Below are 18,737 nucleotides of genomic sequence, written 5' to 3'. Positions count from 1 at the left end.
CTTAACAAGTACGGTCACCATCAATGGGATGAGAAAGAGGAGATCCATAACAAACTCCCTGTAGAGGACAGGAAAAGAAAAAGATCTATTGTCCAAGAAAGAAAGAAAGAACATGGCAAACACTTGCCTTAAGTCTGCTTTGGATGCATCAGATACTGCTAGACGGCAAATGTGCACAGGAACCATCCTGAGAAGACCTGCCTGGCTCAGAATATCTGATTTCAAACACGAAGTTCAAACCTCCATCATCAATAGACCATTCAATGGGGAGGCACTGTTTGGAAAGGAAGTGGATGAATCCCTTCAACAGATTAAAAAGGACAATGAAACTGCAAGGGCCCCATAGCAAAGAGGTTCTTTTAAAAGGGGTGGATTCAATAACAGAAAGCCCACAGGTAGAGGCAGCTTTGGTCAGGGACAACAAATGTCACAGCAACCGCAAGGTCAGAACCCAGGACAATAAATAGCTCAACAGTCAGGCTACCAAGGTTGGCAGAAACAGCCCTTTTGAGTGAGAGGCAATGGCAGAGGGAGAAGCCAAACCTCTAGAAGAAGAGGAAACTGATGCAACAAACTCATTCACAAACAAGGACCCACACAAAACACCAGGGTGGGAAAGAATATCCTTGTTCCTCAAACACTGGAAAAATATCACAACAGACAATTGGATATTACATTTGGTAAAGTACGGGTATTGCATTGAGCTGACAAGAAAACCACCTGCAAACCGACCAAAGACAAAAAGATTTCTGAAATCGGAACACATACTGCTAAAGGGCAGAGGTGAAGGAACTAAACCAAAAACAGGCAATAGAATTTGGTACCAAGGCAAGAATGGTTCAAAGGAAGCTACTCCCCGTATTTCCTAATGCCCAAACAAGACCTAACTCTAAGGCCAATCCTGGACCTAAGATTCATAAACCAATTCATACTAACATAACGCTTCAAAATGTGTACTCTTCAAGAAATAATACCACAAATTCAAAGGGGAGTCTACATGGCAACAATAGACCTCAAAGACGCCTACCTACATATCCCTGTGAACAAATGACACAAAGTTCTTGCGATTCCTGCACAACGGAACACATTACCAATTCAAAGTCCTACCTTTTGGAATAAAGTGAGCTCCATGTGTATTCACAAAGTGCCTAGACTCGGTAGCGGCACACCTAAGAAGAGAGCGAATCCACGTCTACCCTTATTTGGACGACTGGCAAATAAGGGCACATACAAAGCAAACATGCCACAAACGTGTTCAAACAGTTATCCAAACGCTACAAATACTGGGTTTCTCAAAAAACCACAAAATAGCTTCAACAAAACCAGAAAGGGAAAAAACATTCCTGGGAGCCATGTTGAACACAACAAAGGCAAAAGCTTACCCCGCACAAGCCAGGATACTAGCAATCCATCTCGAAACGACCCTTTACCAGAGGGGACAGTCTCTGACCATGAGGAGGAAGGTCATGAAACTGATGAGCATGATGGCATCATGCATCCCACTTATCCCTCATGCCCGCTTACACATGCGCCCATTCCAAGAATGGCTTACCAACAGCTGGTCCCAAGCCAGAGGGAGTAGGGAGGATATAGTGGTTGTTACACAAAGGGTGCAAGCAGAGATACAATGTTGGGCATCCAACAACATAGCACAGGGGAGATCTTTCAAAAACAACTCCATCTGTGACAGTCACCACAGACGCATCCCTCAACGGTTGGGGAGCACACTGCAACCAGCTGGAAATACTTGGTCAATAAAACTAACAGGATTCGATAAAGCACATCAACTTCTTGGAGGTGAAGACAGTCTTTCTGGCACTGAAATCATTTAGAAGCACATTCAGGGGAAGACTATCCTAATCCAAACAGACAATACAACAACAATGTTCTATCTGAACAAACCGGAAGGCCAGATCTTTAATGCGGAAGCAGCAATGCTGCACCTGGCAGCCTGGCGCCTGAGTACATAGAATTTGGCCACCTTAATCTGCCTCTTCAAACAATGGAAATTCTAAAGGAGGCAAGAAGGCAGTCAACAAGAAGATGCTATACAGCAAAATGAAAGCGATATACCACCTGGTGCACTGCTAACAATAAGGTCGATTCAATCGACATGCAAGCAACAGTATTTTCATACCTCACTTACCTCCTAGATAGCAACATCAACTACTCAAGCATAAAGGTGCACCTCACTGCCATAGTAGCATATACAAGAGGAAGGACATGTAAAATCTTCTTTACAAGACATGTAATTAAAAGATTTCTAGAAGGAGCAAAAAGGATTGCTCCACCAAGAGCAGCTCCAGTACCCACATGGAGCCTAAATACAGTACTATCGCAACTAATGACAAATGCCTTCAAACCCATGCATGCAGCGGACCTCAAACACATTACTCTAAAAACTGTTTTTCTTATCGCTATTACATCCCTAAAAAGATACAAGAACCATACTTACAAATCCACAAAGATAAAGTAAACTTAAAGACAAACCAACCCTTCTTACCAAAGGTGGTATCAATATTTCACTTGAAACAAAATATCATCCTATTGGTTTTCTTCAAAAACCTAAAAACTAAAGGGGAAAGAAGCCTCCATACCCTGGATGTAAGGAGTGCTTTGCTGCACTCTTTACAAAAAACAGAACAGATCCGAAAAACAAAACAATTGTCTGTTACCTATGCCCATACCAACACAGGATCACCAGTCTCAAAGGCAAATATATTGCAAGATGGATAGTACAAACCATCCAATCATGTTATGCCAATGCCAAAAAAGAATGAACAATTCGGCCAACAGCTCATTCCACAAGAAAGATAGGAGCAACTCCGGCTTTCAGGGCAGATGTACCCATCGACTCCATTTGTGCAGCAGCAACATGGACATCACCACACACGTTTACAAAGCTTTACTGCGTGGACATACAAATGAGTAAGGAGGCTCAAATTGGACAAAGGGTGCTTCAACACCTGTTTGCAAAGTCTCCCAAACATGGAAGAAACTGCTACATAGTCTAATGCACAGCATGTGAATCCAGAAAAGGATTCACGCTGCAAAGCGAAATGGCTACTTACCAGTAGGAGTACTTTAGCAGCTTAAACAATTTTCTGCATTCACATGCGACCCACCCAGCCTCCCCTACAAGGAAAACAAAAAGGTGGGGAAGGAAAGGATTAAACCAGTTATTCAATAACCATCTCAAGGACTACAAAATATGAATTCGAACAGAAAAAAGAATCCGAAGATGGCTACTACGCGCCTCGACCTCCAGGATACCATCTGACGTCACACAGGGGACCTGGCACCAAAAAGTGTTGGGCAGTGACCCCAAAAAAACAAAACCTATTCCGGACACGACCACTAGATGGCGGAATAATGCACAGCATGTGAATCCAGAAAATTCTTCAACTGCAAAACTACTCAACTGGTAAGTAACCACTTCGTTATCATGCCATTGATGTGGCGTAACATACAGAGCTGCTGACTTTGGAACTCGGGACGCAGGTTTGAGTGTCCGCTCTCCTGTGCCTACAAAAATAAATGATGATTGTAAAAATAAAATTAAACAATGGAAGACTGAGCCGGCAACGGTTGAACTTCATTTAACTAGTAAACAAGATAAGTGCAAAGCGAATGCTGATCGTAACACTAAAATTAAACAATAGCAGACTCTGAATACAGACGAAAGCCGGCAATGGTTGAAATCCATATACCCCCTAAATACTAAAGATAAGCATGAATTGCTTTGTTGTCGGAATTAAGCAGCAGCAAGCCACAAAGAAAAACACAAGTGCTCACAGAGTATCATAAATAACATTAAGAACACATGTAACAGGACAGTCCTCATAGGAGGTTACAAAAGCCCAAAAGGAGGGACTATTATGCATGTTGACCAAACAAAAGCAGGCATTTCGGAAGGACAGTAACGTGAACCAATGAAAAAGATGGGAGGTGCTGCAAGCCCATAGTGTAGATAAAGCATTTCTCAGTCACGGCGCATGTGCTGCATTGGCGAGATCTAAAGAACACGCCTATTCCAGTTGATGAAGGATTTGGCACTTTTACTTCAATAAGCTATAGTCTCCAACTACTACTAACCTTCCTAACTCGAGACTGCTTTCTCCCACCTTAACTTATTGCCACCTCGAGTTCACTCAAGATTAAATTAACATTATTTCAGAACATAACAATAGTAGAGCTCGGGGGCAGAACGGTATAGCTGCTTGTCTTGTTTAAGCCGATTCCTCTTTATGGGCTGGAATACTGTAGCCATTTTTGAGTTACTTCTTGAAAGCAGATGTCATTCCTCATTCCTGGCAAAGTAGTAACATGATCCCTCTTTACAAAAAAGGGGAGCATAATTTACCTCCCAATCCAAGGGTGTAGCCTGTAAATTAACATACCCCCCATTTTGATCCTTGCCTCGAATGCAATGAGGAGAGCGTAACAAATAAGCTGTGCCCAGCCTAGATGAGCTCCCTTCATCCCACCTTCCTTCCATCTCTCTCTCCATCCTTTAAGACTTTCATGTTTCCATCCAACCATCCTTCATTTACCATTCGGTATATGTTTGTTCATCATTACATCTTCTTTACTTTCACTCCCACTTTCCAGCCATTCATCCTTCCATCCGTTCTTTTTCATCCATCCATCATTTCACCCTTCTTTGATCAATTCACCCATCCAGACTTCCATTTGCCCATCCACTCATTGCTCCAGCCTTTCATAATTCCAGCCATTCTTTCACCCATCCTTGCAAATATTGTGTTCAGCTACCATTCATCCTTTAATCCTTGCATGCATCTTTTCATGTGTATTGGTCTTCCTTCTCGCCAGTTTCTTTCTTCTTTCATATGCCATTCATTTCACTATTCCTTCCAGCTCTCTCACTCAGTCTGAGTAGCACAGCCTCTGTACTGTGGGCCTTATTGCAAGGAAAATAATGCCCATCTAACTGGCATTTAATTGTTAAAATACAGCGAAAATCAGCGCTCAGTAGACCCATTAAGCTTCTTGATCTTGGTGGCACTACACCTGCTGCACTTATGAAAGCTATGCCTCTGCAAACTATTTTCCTCTCTTTCCCTCATTTCACCGCCTGGGCTTCTTTTTCTCTGATTGAATTTGCATCCTGGACCTCTGTTTCAGTTTGCTTTACACTACGTTTTTAAGAGCTTGTATGCAGAGGTGCAGACAGACAAGGCTTGCAGATATTTGTGTGAATACCACCCCTGCTTAACCTGAGAAAGCAGGGCATTCACTTTGCCACTGCCCCAATCGCACTTCTGGATGTTACAGGGAAGATTTTTCCAAATATTTGATGTTTAGCTGCCTGGGCAGATGCAGCTCCGCTTTTGCCAATCAGAATTTCGTAAGGCATGCTCCATAATACACAATATTGTGTCAGTAAAATGTTGAGTGAGTAGTAGTTGAAATCTAAATTTGGTATTGTGTGTGAGTTGTTGAGCCCACTGATTTCTCTTCACTTGGAAAATTGTCTAAAGTTTCTCTTTAGCACCAGAAACAAATTTTCTGATAAAATGTACGTAAATAATCTGATAGAGACTTCTAGCTGCAGATTCCTTTTGATTTGCCCCTAGGTGTCAGACTGGATCCGAAAGATTTTTCGTAAACAGTATCCCTACTTGCTCCAGAAGTGACGTTGCTGTACCTATATAGGTGCCATCCGGGCGTGCTGATGTCAGTTCTTTTTGCACCAGCCAGCGCTGATCTGAGAAAAGAGCTTTTATGTTTTTTTGGAAGTGATCTTTTCCAATGTTTTGTCAATGTTTTGAGGTGTTTCTTCCTGGTCTGTCGAGGATGTCATTGTTTAAGATGGAATTGAAGCCCTGTCTGTAGTGTTTGGAGCGCAGCCATGGCCCAAAGTCATAATCCGATTGCCGGGCCCAAAGGCTTTGAGGGAACATTTCCTAAAGTTCATGGCGGCCCGGCATGCAACTCGACGCAAGTCAAGGTCCTGATCGAGGGCAAGGTCTTGGGACTAGCCACAGAGCCCGAAGTCTACATCGTCCCATTGAAAGTACTCAGCCCATTTGGGTAAGTTGAGGCACAGGAAAAAGAAGTTGTTGAAGCGTTTTTAAACTGCACCTCTGTTATGAGCCCCAATGTACCCCAATACAGACCTAGGTAGTTGCATGACCTTTTACCTGCATTTGTCCCACCATCTCATGACTGTTTGACTTAGGATCATCTGTCTTCTCCGCAAGGAGGTCATGCCTGAAGTAGACTGTGGTTGCTATTCCTGCTACTTTCTGGTTCCCAAAACTGACAATGCCCTTCGTCCTATTCTAGATCTGAGAGCCCACAGTCTTTCTTCAAGATGGAGAATTTCAGAATGCTCATGTTGGCTTGGGTCTTGTCTGCCCTAGACCTAGTAGACTGTATGGTAGCATTGGATTTGCAGGATGCCTATTTTCATATTCCTGTGCTCTCTGTCCACCAGCCCTATTTGCGGTAGGCCACGAGCATTTTCAGTTCACTTTGGCTTTACCAGCGCTCCTCGGTTGTTCACGAAGATGATGGAGGTGGTTGCAGCTCATCTACAGGGGTGCCAGTCTTCCCCCTATCTCCTTGACTGGGTGCTGAAGGCAGCTAAAACCAGGCTGTCGTCTCCCACCTCCAGACTACGGCGAACCTTCTGCACCCGCTGGAGTTCACTATCAACGTGCTGAAGGCACACCGTACTCCCTCTCATTGGAGCTGTCCTGGACACTGTGCAGTTTCAGGCTTATTGTCCTGAGTGGCGAGTCCAAGATATTCAGGCTATGATACCGATGTTTCAGCCTATATCCTGCATTTCAATGAGACTCACTCGGAGGCTGATGGGCCTCATGGCCACCTGCTGGTGACACATGCCAGATGGCATATGCAGGCTCTGCAGTGGGAACTGAAGTTCCAGTGTGCGCAGCATCAGGGGAATCTCTCCGGCATGGTCCAGATTTGGGGAGGAGCTGCACAGATCTGCAGTGATGGCTAACAAACTGCAATTGGGTCAGAGGCAGATCCCTTTCCCTACCTGATTGGACAATGGTGACAGATGCGTCACTCCTGGTATGGGGCGGTCATCTGGGAGAGGTGGACTCTGGTCTCCGGCAGATTCCGGACTCATCAATATGCTGTAGCTCTGTGCAATCTGACTGGCATTGAAAGCCTTTCTACCGTCCATCAAGGGAAGGCTAATACAGGAGTTCACAGTCCACATCGCCATCTGATACTGCAGCAAACTGGCCGGGGTGGGGAAGTGGACCCTTTGTCAATGCCTCTGGACATGGCTGGAAGAGCAGGACATGTCGCTGTTAGTTCAACTTCTGGGGGGGCTCTCTGAACGCCAGAGCAGACTCACATACCACACATGCCAACAGGTTCACGAATGACACCTCCACCCGTAGATGGCGCAAGGTCTCTTTCGGCAGTAGGGAGAGCCTTGGTTAGATCTGTTCGCCTCTGCCAAGAATGTACAATGTCAGCAGTTTTGCTTGTTGGAGTGTCCAACGTGGCTCTCGCTCTGAGACGCTTTTCATCTCGAGTGGAGTTCAGGTCTTCTTTACGTCCATACCACTACTGCCCAGAGTTCTCGAAAATTAAGAATGACCATTCCCAAGCCATCCATGTGGCTCTGAGAAGGGCACGGAGAGTCTGGTATCCAGAGCTACTAAGCAGGTCCATCTATCCTCCGTTCATGCTGCCGCTTCAGGAAGATCTTTAGTCGCATTAGCAGGTTCTTCAACTGAACCTGTCAGTTCTCCGCTTTCTTGCGTGGAGTTGAGTGGCAACGTTGACCGCTTTCAGCCTCCTCCAGAAGTCTGCATTTCATCTTGGCAGCCAGGTGTCCCTCCACTAAGACATTATAAGCCTGCCGTTAAAAAAAATGTGTGCATGGTGTGTAGAAAAAATGATTGATGTCCTTTCTGAAGTCGTACTCTTCTTTCCCTTGCCTAGCAGGGCTATGCTATGGGCACTCTGAAGGGCTATCTATCAGCCATTCCTGCCTTCATGCGGTTGCCTGACCAACCTTCTTTGTTCAAGCCCCCTATTGTATATTGGTTTCTCAAAAGCCTTACTCATCCCTTTCCTCCTTCACCATTCATTATGCCTAAGTGGGACCTTAATTTAGTTTTGAATAATGTTTTCGCCTTTTGAGCCTCTCCACACTTGTCCCCTCAGGCTTCTCACCCTGAAAACAGCCTTCCTTGTGGTGATTACATCTGCCCATAGCTCAGTCTATCCTCAAAAACTGGTGCTTTACCCAAAGGCATCCTTTCTAACACAAGTGCAGGGCTGGACTGGGAACCGGAAACGGCCCTGGCAAACTGCTCGGCTGGCCCTGGCAAACTGCTCGGCTGGCCTCCTTGAGGGGAGGAAGGACGGGTGTGCGGCCGAGCTGTTTGTTAGGGCCGGTTTTCTTACAGAGGGCTGATATTGCCAGGCCCCGGTAACAAAAACGGCCCCACACCTTGGTGGCCCACCGGGGAAACGCCCGTTAAGCGCTACGGCCAGCCCGGCCCTGCACAAGTGGCCACCCTGTTTCATGTAGGCCAGTCTATCACCTTGCCTATCATTTATGCTCCTCAGCATCCCTCTAAAGAAGAGAAGCGACTCCACCGTCTGGACCCTAAAAGAGCGTTGTCATTCTACCTTGATCGCACATGGGTTTTCCAGGTGGACGACCAGCTCTTCATGGGGTATGGTGGTGTGAAGAAAGTTCGGGCGGTGCAGAAGCGGACCATCTCCCGATGGGGTATGCTCTGCATCAAAATCTGCTACGTACTGGCCAAGAAGCAACCTCTGTGGGTTTGTGTGCTCATTCCACCAGAGCTAAAGCTGTGACCGCTGCATTAGCATGTAGAGTTCTGGTCCTGGATATTTGCCAGGCAGCAACGTGTGCTTCTCTGACACATTCACCCACATTACTGCCTGCACAGTCTGGTCCACAGGAATGGGCACTTTGCCCTTTTCTGTCCTGCTGGACCTTCTTGTGTGAAATTAGTTTGCAGACCCTCCTCCTGGGATGGGATTGCTTGGGTATCTATTCAAAGGTAAGGAATCTGTGGCTAGAAGTCTATCAGATGGACAAGTTACCTTTCGGTAACTCCTTATCTGGTAGAGACTATATCTAGCTGCAGATTCCTTACTGGCCCACTCATTCTCCCCGCTCTGCAAAGTGATTTCTAGGGCTGGCCATTTCAGGGCCCTAGTTTTGACACACCAGTGCTCATAGTTTTAATGGCTCTGCATTTCTGGCGTGGAAAGTCATGAAAAGAAATGGACGTCAGCGTGCCTGGGTGGCTCCTATATAGGTACAGCAGCGTCACTTCTGGCGGACGAGGACAGACACATATCTGATTGACACCACCTACCTGCATGCAGGGGAACAGAGTAGTATACTTCCCCCATGTTATTTTCCCTTACTTGTCTGACTTACCGCCCTTACAAAGGAAAGCTGTTACTGATCCCCCCCCCAAAAAATAGGATTGAAGGAAGTTTGTACCTTGTTGTATGCTGATAACCTTTTTTGCAGAAACAACTTGATATTTTATCCTGCTTTGCATTTACTCAGCTCTCAGCTAATAAGAGAAAGACTAAAATTACGGTAATGGGTGCAAAAGGTCTTAAATCACCCCAGTCGTAGTTCTTTAATGAGGGTAAATTAGAGGTTGTAAAAGAGTATTCCTCCTTGGGAATAATCAAGATAGATTACAGTTCTCTAAAACAAAGGCTATTTGCATTGGCCTTCTGCAATTCTTTAATGCAGAGGGTAAGAGATCTGCAAACCATTTTAAAAGCGTACGTAGTAAATATACTGTTGTGTTCAAACACAGCACACATAGCGGCTTCCGTTGAATATGTATTTATTTGGCAGAAGTCAACATGAACAGCCCTTCTCCTGACACAGCTGCACCTTACTCCCAACCGTCACCCCCAAGCCACATGACCTCATTTTGAACTTCTTTACATCACAAAGGTAGGCAGCCCAGCCTAGCCGGAGCAGCCTAAGCAGAACATAACATATACCCCTGTAGCTCTGTATGGCATAGAGGCAAGAGCGAAGTCCTCGCTTGATGTAGCTGTGAGAAAGTGCCATCTTTCTTGCATGGCATGCCCCCACTTTTTGCTGAATTGCTGATGTACTTTGACTGAGTGTGCCCTGGGCTCCTGCCAATCAGGTGCCCAGGGCTTGTGTTCCTTCCCTAAACCTGCATTGAAGCCTAAAACCCAATTGCCCTCTCTGGCCACATGTCAACCCCTGGTAAATGGTACCATAGGTACCCAGGGCACTGTGACCAGAGAAGGCCTCTAAGGGCTGCAGCACTTATTGTGCCACCCTTAGAGGCCCTGTACCCTGACACACACACAGTACCTTCGCAGTCTGTCTTGGTTTGAACAAAACAGAGTCGACATGGCACACCTCCCTGTGTGCCATGCCCACAAACACACTGCCCTGGCATACCTCAGTCACCCCTCTAGCTGGGTGCACTATGCTAGTGGTGAGGGTACAGGTGCATGAGCCCTGTACCCCGACAGTACCCAGGTCCATTCCTGGACACTGTAAGTGCAGTGCTGCCATTAAGAGTATATGGTTCTGGGAGGTTGTCAACATGAACTCCACAGCACCATGATGGTAACATTAAAGACTGAGAAGTTTGATATCAAACTTCTCAGCACATTAAACCCACCCTGATGCCAGTGTGGGATTTAATGTAAGATGCATGACAGAAGGCATCTTAGAGATGCCCCCTGAACCTAACCAACAACCAGCGTCCTGCCTGAGTGGCTTCCTAGGCTGCCACCCAGCAGACATGTTGCTTGACCCCTGGGTAGAGAGCCATCCGCTCTCCTGGGCCTGCAACAATGCACGTCCTGGGCGAGGTGCTAGGTCTCCTCCCCCAGGATGGGCAGAGGGAAGCTTCAAAGGCATGCTGCCTTTGTGAGCCTCCCCAGACCACTTGCTGTACTCAGCAACTGGTCCCCACCGGTTCTAGCCCCCACTCTGGCGGGAAGACTGGCGGAAAAGCCCAAGTGAGGAAAGGGGGTGTGCCAGCCTCTGCCAACCCCACACCTCAGGTGGGGGAGGTGAGGTGAAGCACATCTCCGGGCTCTCGCCATCTTGAAGATGGGGAGCCCTGCCAAATCAAGACTAGGCTCCTGCCCCCCTCCCACTGGAGAGTGGCAGGATAGGGGGTGTACCCACCCCAGGGAAGGGACCCATTGGTCCCTGCCCTTTGCCTACTCGTAACGCCCCTAAATTTAGTATTTAGGGGCACCCTGAACCTTCCTTCCTCAGATCCCGATTCCGAAACAAGCAAGAAGAACAAGAAGAAACAAGACCTGCTGTGCAGCTGCTAACAAGAGTAACACCAACTGACTTGGCCCCAGCCCTGCAGGCCTGTCAACCCTCGATCCTGCTCCTGCTGAAACCCAGCGTCTCCAGTGGTCAGCAACCTCGAAAACCCCGGAGGACCTGACTGCCTTGTGACTCTAAAAGACTGGGACTCCCGCGAGCAGTGGTTCTGCTCAAAGCAAGCAATAAACCCCTGGTGCCAGCCAGGAACCGCGACTCCTGCAAACTCTGCACCCGCCAAGCCCGGCCTGTGCCTGAATGGACAAAGACCATGAGGACGTCCCACCAGCGACTGTGACCCAGAATCCAGCACCCAAGGACCCTACTCGACGCTCCTGACGATGCCTGCAGCCTCAGAACCAGGGACCCCTCCACACGCGACCAGCAGAGGGTAAGATTTCCCGATGCCAAAAGGCACCCCCGGCACCCTGGGGCCCCCTGCCTACCTGACCTACAACTTCCCAACTTACCTCTCAAAGTGGTGTTCGCACATGAAGAATCTCCGTCCCCGTGCTTGCAACCTTTGTTCATCTGGTAACTTCTCTATTGAAATCCATTGAGCGCCTGACGGCTCAAAAGCACCCTGCACCCAGCCGCCTGAGTGCCCCTGGGAGTGCAACATCTATCCTATTCTACTTCCCCACTTGCCCTGTGTAAGTGACCAGGAGCCCAGCTCTCACAGCCGCATGGCCTGCCTGCTAGCAGCCACCAACCAAGGGCCCCCTGCCCGCCATAGGCTAACATTGGGCCTAACTCACTCTGCACCCGTCTGCCCCTGTGCCGCTGAGGGTGTACCAACTGTATCTACCTGACCCTGGGAGACCCCTGAGTCTATGCCCAGAACCTTAACTCTGCCAGTCGAGTACTTACCTGAAAGCCGATAACCTACATTTTCTCCATAGTGTAACATTGACTGGTTTCACTTGGAAATTCTTCTAAGTGTCGAGTTTTGAAACATAAAAATATTCACAAAAAATCGCCCGATCAATGAAAACGAATTGACTCACCTGTTATCAGGAGAGATCCCAGTGCTGAATCTTGGTGCCCAGCACTGACCCTGAAAAGTAATTACAACTGTACTTACTGATAACTTGATTTTACTTTATAGGATAACATTGCCTGGTTTTTGCAAGAAATTCTTCTAAGTGTCGATTTTTGAAACCTACAAATATTCCTTAAAAGTCGCCTGTGTAACAAAAACGATTTCTTTCACTGTCCTCTGATACTGCCTTACTGCTCGACCAAGCTACCACTTTAGAGAGTAAGGTTATATCTAACGTTAGCCTCTGCCAAACCTCTAGGGACTGTGGACCCTGTGCACACTGAACCTTACTTTGGTGCAGTATATACAGAGACACTTTCTTATAGTGGCCCATATTGAATTTGATTTGTGGAAGCTGTGCCTTGGAATTAGTAACTTTAGATTGATTGAAATGATTAGTCTTGAGCTGGGTTTGACAGGGATAAATTATCAAGCTTTTTGACATGTTATTCGCCATTTCACTGTTTTGTACCTTGGAAAAAATTTGTTGAAAAAGATCATATGGTAGGAAGGGGGGCTTATACATTTGGTAAAATCTATTCCTACTGCTTGAAACAGATAGCTATCAACTGTGACGAGGTGTTATCCTATAAGAATAGTAACATGTGGAATTCTGTTTATAAAAAAAAAAGTCTTCAAGGCGGTTTTTAGGATGATTTGTGCCTTTGCTCACCGATAAAAAGATTGCAGTTGAGCTGTAAGTTTGCCATGTGTGGAAGGCTAATATATATATCACTTACTGGCGGTCACCAGTAGGTAGTTCTAGTTAGGACCTTGTTACTATTCAAAAAGCATTTTTTCTTTTCCCAATAACTTAGGCGCCGGTTGATGAATCTTCGCGAAATTCTCAAAACTAGTGGGGTGCTCCGGTCAGCTCCTATCTTGAAAGTTTCGGGGTGATTCGGCAAGCGGGGGCCGAGAAAAAAGGCGGCTCCCAAAACGTGTTTTCTCCATGTTAATTCCCGTAGGAAACTTTAGACACGGCTACAGCCCGAACTGCTGAACGGAATTACACCAAATGTGGCAAAAAGGTAGCCATTGGATCAGAAAGAGACCATTTTTTTAAAATGGTGTAAATCCATTCAGTAGTTCCTGAGAAATTAAAAAAATAGTGGTCAGAAAATCAATTTCCCAAAGGAAACTTTAGACACGGATACAGCCGAAACTGCTGAACGGAATTACACCAAATTTGGCACAAAGGTAGCCCTTGGCTCAGAAATGGTGTAAATTCGTTCAGTAGTTGCTGAGAAAATCAAAAAATAAGTTTCGATATTTAGAGGCACAAAGGATCCGCGGACCCTCTCGACCACAAGCTTTATTCCAATTGGCTGTCAACACTCCAAACCAGGGAGTGTTGGCAGCCATCTTGTGCCTCGATAACCGAGGCACAAGAAAACAGGGAAACAAAGGCGTAAAACATGAAAAGGGGGCAGGGTAGAAACACCCTGACCCCGTAGGCCTGCTCAAGCGGTCCCACAAGGATCCCCAGAGCCAAAAAAAGCATTTCCTTAAAAAAAAGAAAAATCTGCAAAAGTCATGGAGTATCAGCGGATCCTGTCGCGAAAATAAAAAAAAATAAAGTACGGGCTCCCGCGCTTCTTTATTAATTAGCCCCCTGGTGGGCCAGTTCCCGGGGGCAGAGAAAAAAGTGTTAGGGGGGGGGGCCAATCCCCCCACACGGCCGCGGGGACCACCACCTCCCTAGGGCTTGATTAATTAGTTGCGGGGGGGCTTTTATTGTTTAATTTGCGGGGGCACACGGCCCCCCAGCTTCCTCGCCACCTCCCCGGGGAACTAATATTAAAATTTTGGGGTCTGTGACGGACCTCCGAGCCCCTGGGACCACCACCTCCCCGGGGCTTTGCCAATGGTGGAGCCTGTGATGGCCCTGGGGACCGCCACCCCCCAGGGCCGGCTCCTGCAGTGTCCCGGGGTGCCCACCCCGGGACACTGCTATTTGCTATGGCAGGGCGGGAGCCTCGCGGCTCCCGCCCTCCCATAGCAAACTGTGGTTTGGGTTTTGGAAGAGAGGGCAGGAAACCTGCTCTCTCTTCCAAAATCCAAACCACATTGGTTTTCCACACGGGGAGCTGCATGTCAGCAGCTCCCCATGTGAAAAAGCAATGCCGGCTCTCGCAGGACGTGGGGAGCAGACAGGGACTGTGGGAGAATTGGGGCTCCCCCCACGGTCCCCAACGAGAGGCCAGGCCCCGGGGGATGGGGTCCCCGGGGCCAGAAGTTGCCAGGGAAGGGGGCCATGCGGCCCCCCTCCCTCATAATAAAAGATATATATATATATATATTTTTTTTAAACACGCAAAGGCTGGCCCGGGTAATGGGGTCTCCGGGGCCATAAATGGCCTGAGGAGGGGTGCCATGCAGCCCCCCTCCAAATATACATATATTTTTTTTTTAAAACTCTGGTTATGCCCCGGGGGATGTGGCCCCCTTCCATTTGTTAAAAAAATAGGGTCAGGCCCTGGGGGATGGGGTCCCCAGGGCCCATAAAATGGAAAAGGAAGGGGGGGCCACACAGCCCCCCTTCTTAAAAAAAGAAAAAAAAAACTTGCTTGTGCCGGAGGCCCCACCCCCTCGCACCAACACTTTATCCCCCAACTTAAAACGCGCCACGGGGCGCGTTTGCACAGTGGTGAAGGGAGGGGGCAGGGCCTGAGGTCACATGTGTGCAAACGTGCCCTGTGGCATGTTTTAAGTTGGGGGATTAAGTCCCCTTGGATCCTGAGGGTCTCTGGGGTCCAACGAACCCACCAGGTATCTCCAGTAAGCACCACAGAGCTGCGTTGCAGAGAGGTGTAAAAAGGGGCGTGGCCTCGGAACACCTCTCTGCAAGGCAGCTCCCTGGCGCACACTGGAGGTACCTGGTGGGCTAGTTGGACCCCAGGGTCCCTCAGGATTCCCGGGGAATTAATCCCCCAACTGAAAACGTGCCACGGGGCGTGTTTACACAGTGGTGAAGGGAGGGGGCGGGGCCTGAGGTGACGTGTGCAAACACGCCCTGTGGCGCGTTTTAAGTTGGGGAATTAATTCCCCTTCAATCCTGAGGGGCCCTGGGGGCCAACCAGCCCACCAGGTACCTCCAGTAACCGCAACAGGTCTGCGTTGCTGAGAGGTGGCCCAGGCCACACCCCTTTTTACACCTCTCTGCAACTCAGCTCTGTGGCGCTTACTAGAGGTATCTGGGGGGCTAGTTGGACCCCAGGGACCCTCAGGATTCAAGGGGACTTAATCCCCCAACTTACAACGTGCCAGGGGGCGTGTTTGCAGAGTGGCGGAGAAAGAGGGCATGGCCTTTGTTTACCTCTTACTTACTGGAGTTAAAGTTAGGCTAGTTGGCCCCTAAAGGACCCCTAGCAGTGAAGGGGACTTCAATCCCCATCCAAGAGCGTGCTAGGGAGTGTGTTTGTAGAGTGGTGGGCAAAGTGGGCATGGCTTGGTACGAGTACTTAACAATGCTGCTGTGTGGGACTGACTGGAGGTAATAGTTTGGAAAGTTGGCCCCCAAGGATCTCCTTGGGGGCCAACTAACCCTCTTGTTACCTACAGTAAGTCCCACACAGTGGGTTTGCTAAGACGTCTTCGGAGGCCATGGCCTCCTTTCTCTACCACTCTGCAAACGTGCCTCGTGGCAGACTACGGGATGGGGAATGAAGCCCAATTTAGTCCTGAGGGAGTTTGGGGGCCAAGAATCCCTCCTGGTACCTCTTGTAAGTCCTACGCAATGGAATTCCTGAGCATTGGTTGGACGCCCACCACCCTTTCTCCACCACTCTGCAAACGCGACTACTAGTTAAAGTAGCATATTTCTGCTCCTCTGACTTAAAGGTAATTTGAATCCCCCTGCCCTATGATGTACTAGGGGCTTACAGAGGAGGTCATGCTAATCACAGGGGTACCCCAACGCATAGTGTTCCCTAGTATATGTAGGTGTTTTTACTGTATTATAAGTGTCTTTATAGCACTGGCTCTAGGCCTGGTTAGTCAGTCAGTTACCACCAGTACCCGTCTGAAAACGTTGTGAGCACAGGCTGATTTTGCAACAAGGCCTCTTTCTGCTCCTCTGTTGGTTCTTTTTTGCACATGTCTTGTTTCTTCCTGCACTTTTTTCGTCTTTGTGGACTTCTGTTGCTTCTTTTTGCATTTCTTTTGCTTCTTTCTTTGCGTTTTTTCTTCTTTCTTCACATGTCCAACCTCTGTAGGCATAGTTAGAAACTAGCGTTTAAAAAACCTTTGAAATTCACTAAAAAGACTATAGGTTTCAGGCACGTTACAGTTCGAAATTAGCATTTAAAAAACCTTAGAAAGTTTCAGGGGCGTTCTAGTTAGTTGGACATTTCACTCGTACAAAACCATAGAAATTCCCCCATTATAGTTAGTTCAGCTAACTATAACTCGCGCCCCCGCAATGCATTGCTGATGACGTAACATATTAAATCACTCATGACATCACTGATGACATCTCAAATGACATCACTGATGACATCACCCTTGTGATAGAGCAGCAGACCTCCTCTCACCCTAATATAACCTTTGATACACACACTCTAAAATACTAAATACCATTTTCAAAACAATGGACACACCAATACCAGTTACAACATACCCATTCACTAATTCCAAGATCTATACACACATCCACCAAAAGTCCTATACAGTCACTCATACATGCACTCACTCACTCATATGTACTCCTACACCTATACATACACTTACACACCGCCACTCATCCATAGTTACTCACACACATAGTCACACATGCAAAGAAAGTATCAAACATCCATTTACTTGCGTATACAGTTATACACACACCACCGCACTTACTTCTACAGAAACACATACTTACTCTCTTAAACAATCACTTATAGAAACACATACTCATTTATACAGGTACTCTTCCAATCTCTCACTCACACATATACTCACTTACATACACCAATACTCACATATACTCGTTTAAAACATATGTAGTTACTCATAAAGACACTACTGAGAGTCATTCACTTACCAACACACCCATACAGTCCTGCACACATGCTGTCTTCAACACATACACTGACTCACTCATTCATGCATCTATGCACAAAGTAATACCCCCAACAAACCACCCAGACACTCATACTGATACTCAAAAAACAAGCTAATAACCCATATAGGCACTCATGTAGCTACTCACCAACCCATGCTGCCACTTATACACAAAGTGAGAGACAGATATTCACACATTTAAAGGTTACTCACTAACCCATGTATTCACTAAGATACACTTAATAAGTCAGTTATACACAAACAAAATCATCCATTTATACACTTATATACCCACTTATTCTTTAATCGACCTAGCCATATAAAAAACATATTTAAATTTCACAAAAACACACATTCACTGGATGATGTCATCAGTGATGTCATTTGAGAGGTCATGAGTGATGTAATATGTGACGTCATCAGCAGTGCATTGCGGGGCGCGATTTATAGTTAGCTGAACTAACTATAACGGGGGAATTTCTATGGTTTTGTACAAGTGAAATGTCCAACTAACTATAACGCCCCTGAAAACTATGGTTTTTCAGTGAATTTCTAAGGTTTTTTAAATGCTAATTTCCAACTATAACGTGCCTGAAACCTATGTTTTTTTCAGTGAGTGAAAATAAATATATATATATATATATAATATATATATATAATTTTTTTTTTTTTTTTTTTTTTTTTATTAAATTTAAGTTTGGTCAATTAACATTCAGAGAAAATACATGGATTAAAAAGGAGGGGACCTATTTTCATCCTGCATGTCTGGATTGCAGAGCCAGGAAACAGGATATGATTCATGTTTTCTTTTTTCTCAGTCTTTTATGTTTACCAAGAAAATGTGTCTGCCCGGTCATTTCTAAATATTTAATAGCAATGTACGAGGAAGTACTTTGTTAAATCTTTCAACAATAAATGTCTGCTATTGTCTGAAATTCTTTGGATATTCTCTTGTATGGTAATTGAGTTACTAATATTTTTTTGAAAAATCATTTAGTGATTAAGATTGCATTTAAATTCTCTAATCTTTTGATCTTCTATTATAGTTATGCTTTTATACACCTTGTATGTGGTTTTAAGTGTCTTTTGTGAAAGCACTTTTAAAGTAATAAGGCATTTAATCTGTCAAAGGAATAATGAATAGAGTCTGTGGAAGATATCAAGTGGCTTTAGTGGAGCTTGAAAAGATAGAGCGATGCCTACAGATGACTCATCAGTGATCTCTTCAATGACAAAACTCTTCCCAGTTGATTAAGGAGCATATCTTTTATTTTCTCATTCCTGATGGGTGAAAGG

At 46.3% G+C, this 18,737-nt stretch overlaps 1 protein-coding gene across 3 annotated transcripts in view; it reads left to right on the top strand.

The window, feature by feature from the left end:
- Window positions 1-18,737, top strand: part of PIAS1 (protein inhibitor of activated STAT 1) — an 872,437-nt gene that overhangs the window by 500,461 nt on the left and 353,239 nt on the right. The gene's annotated exons all lie outside the window — the stretch shown is intronic.

The sequence above is a fragment of the Triturus cristatus genome, chromosome 3_1 (assembly GCF_964204655.1).
Source record: "Triturus cristatus chromosome 3_1, aTriCri1.1, whole genome shotgun sequence".
Taxonomy (NCBI): Eukaryota; Metazoa; Chordata; class Amphibia; order Caudata; family Salamandridae; genus Triturus; species Triturus cristatus.
The sequence above is the reverse complement of the archived record's forward strand: the minus strand, read 5'-3'. Positions and strand labels throughout refer to the sequence as shown.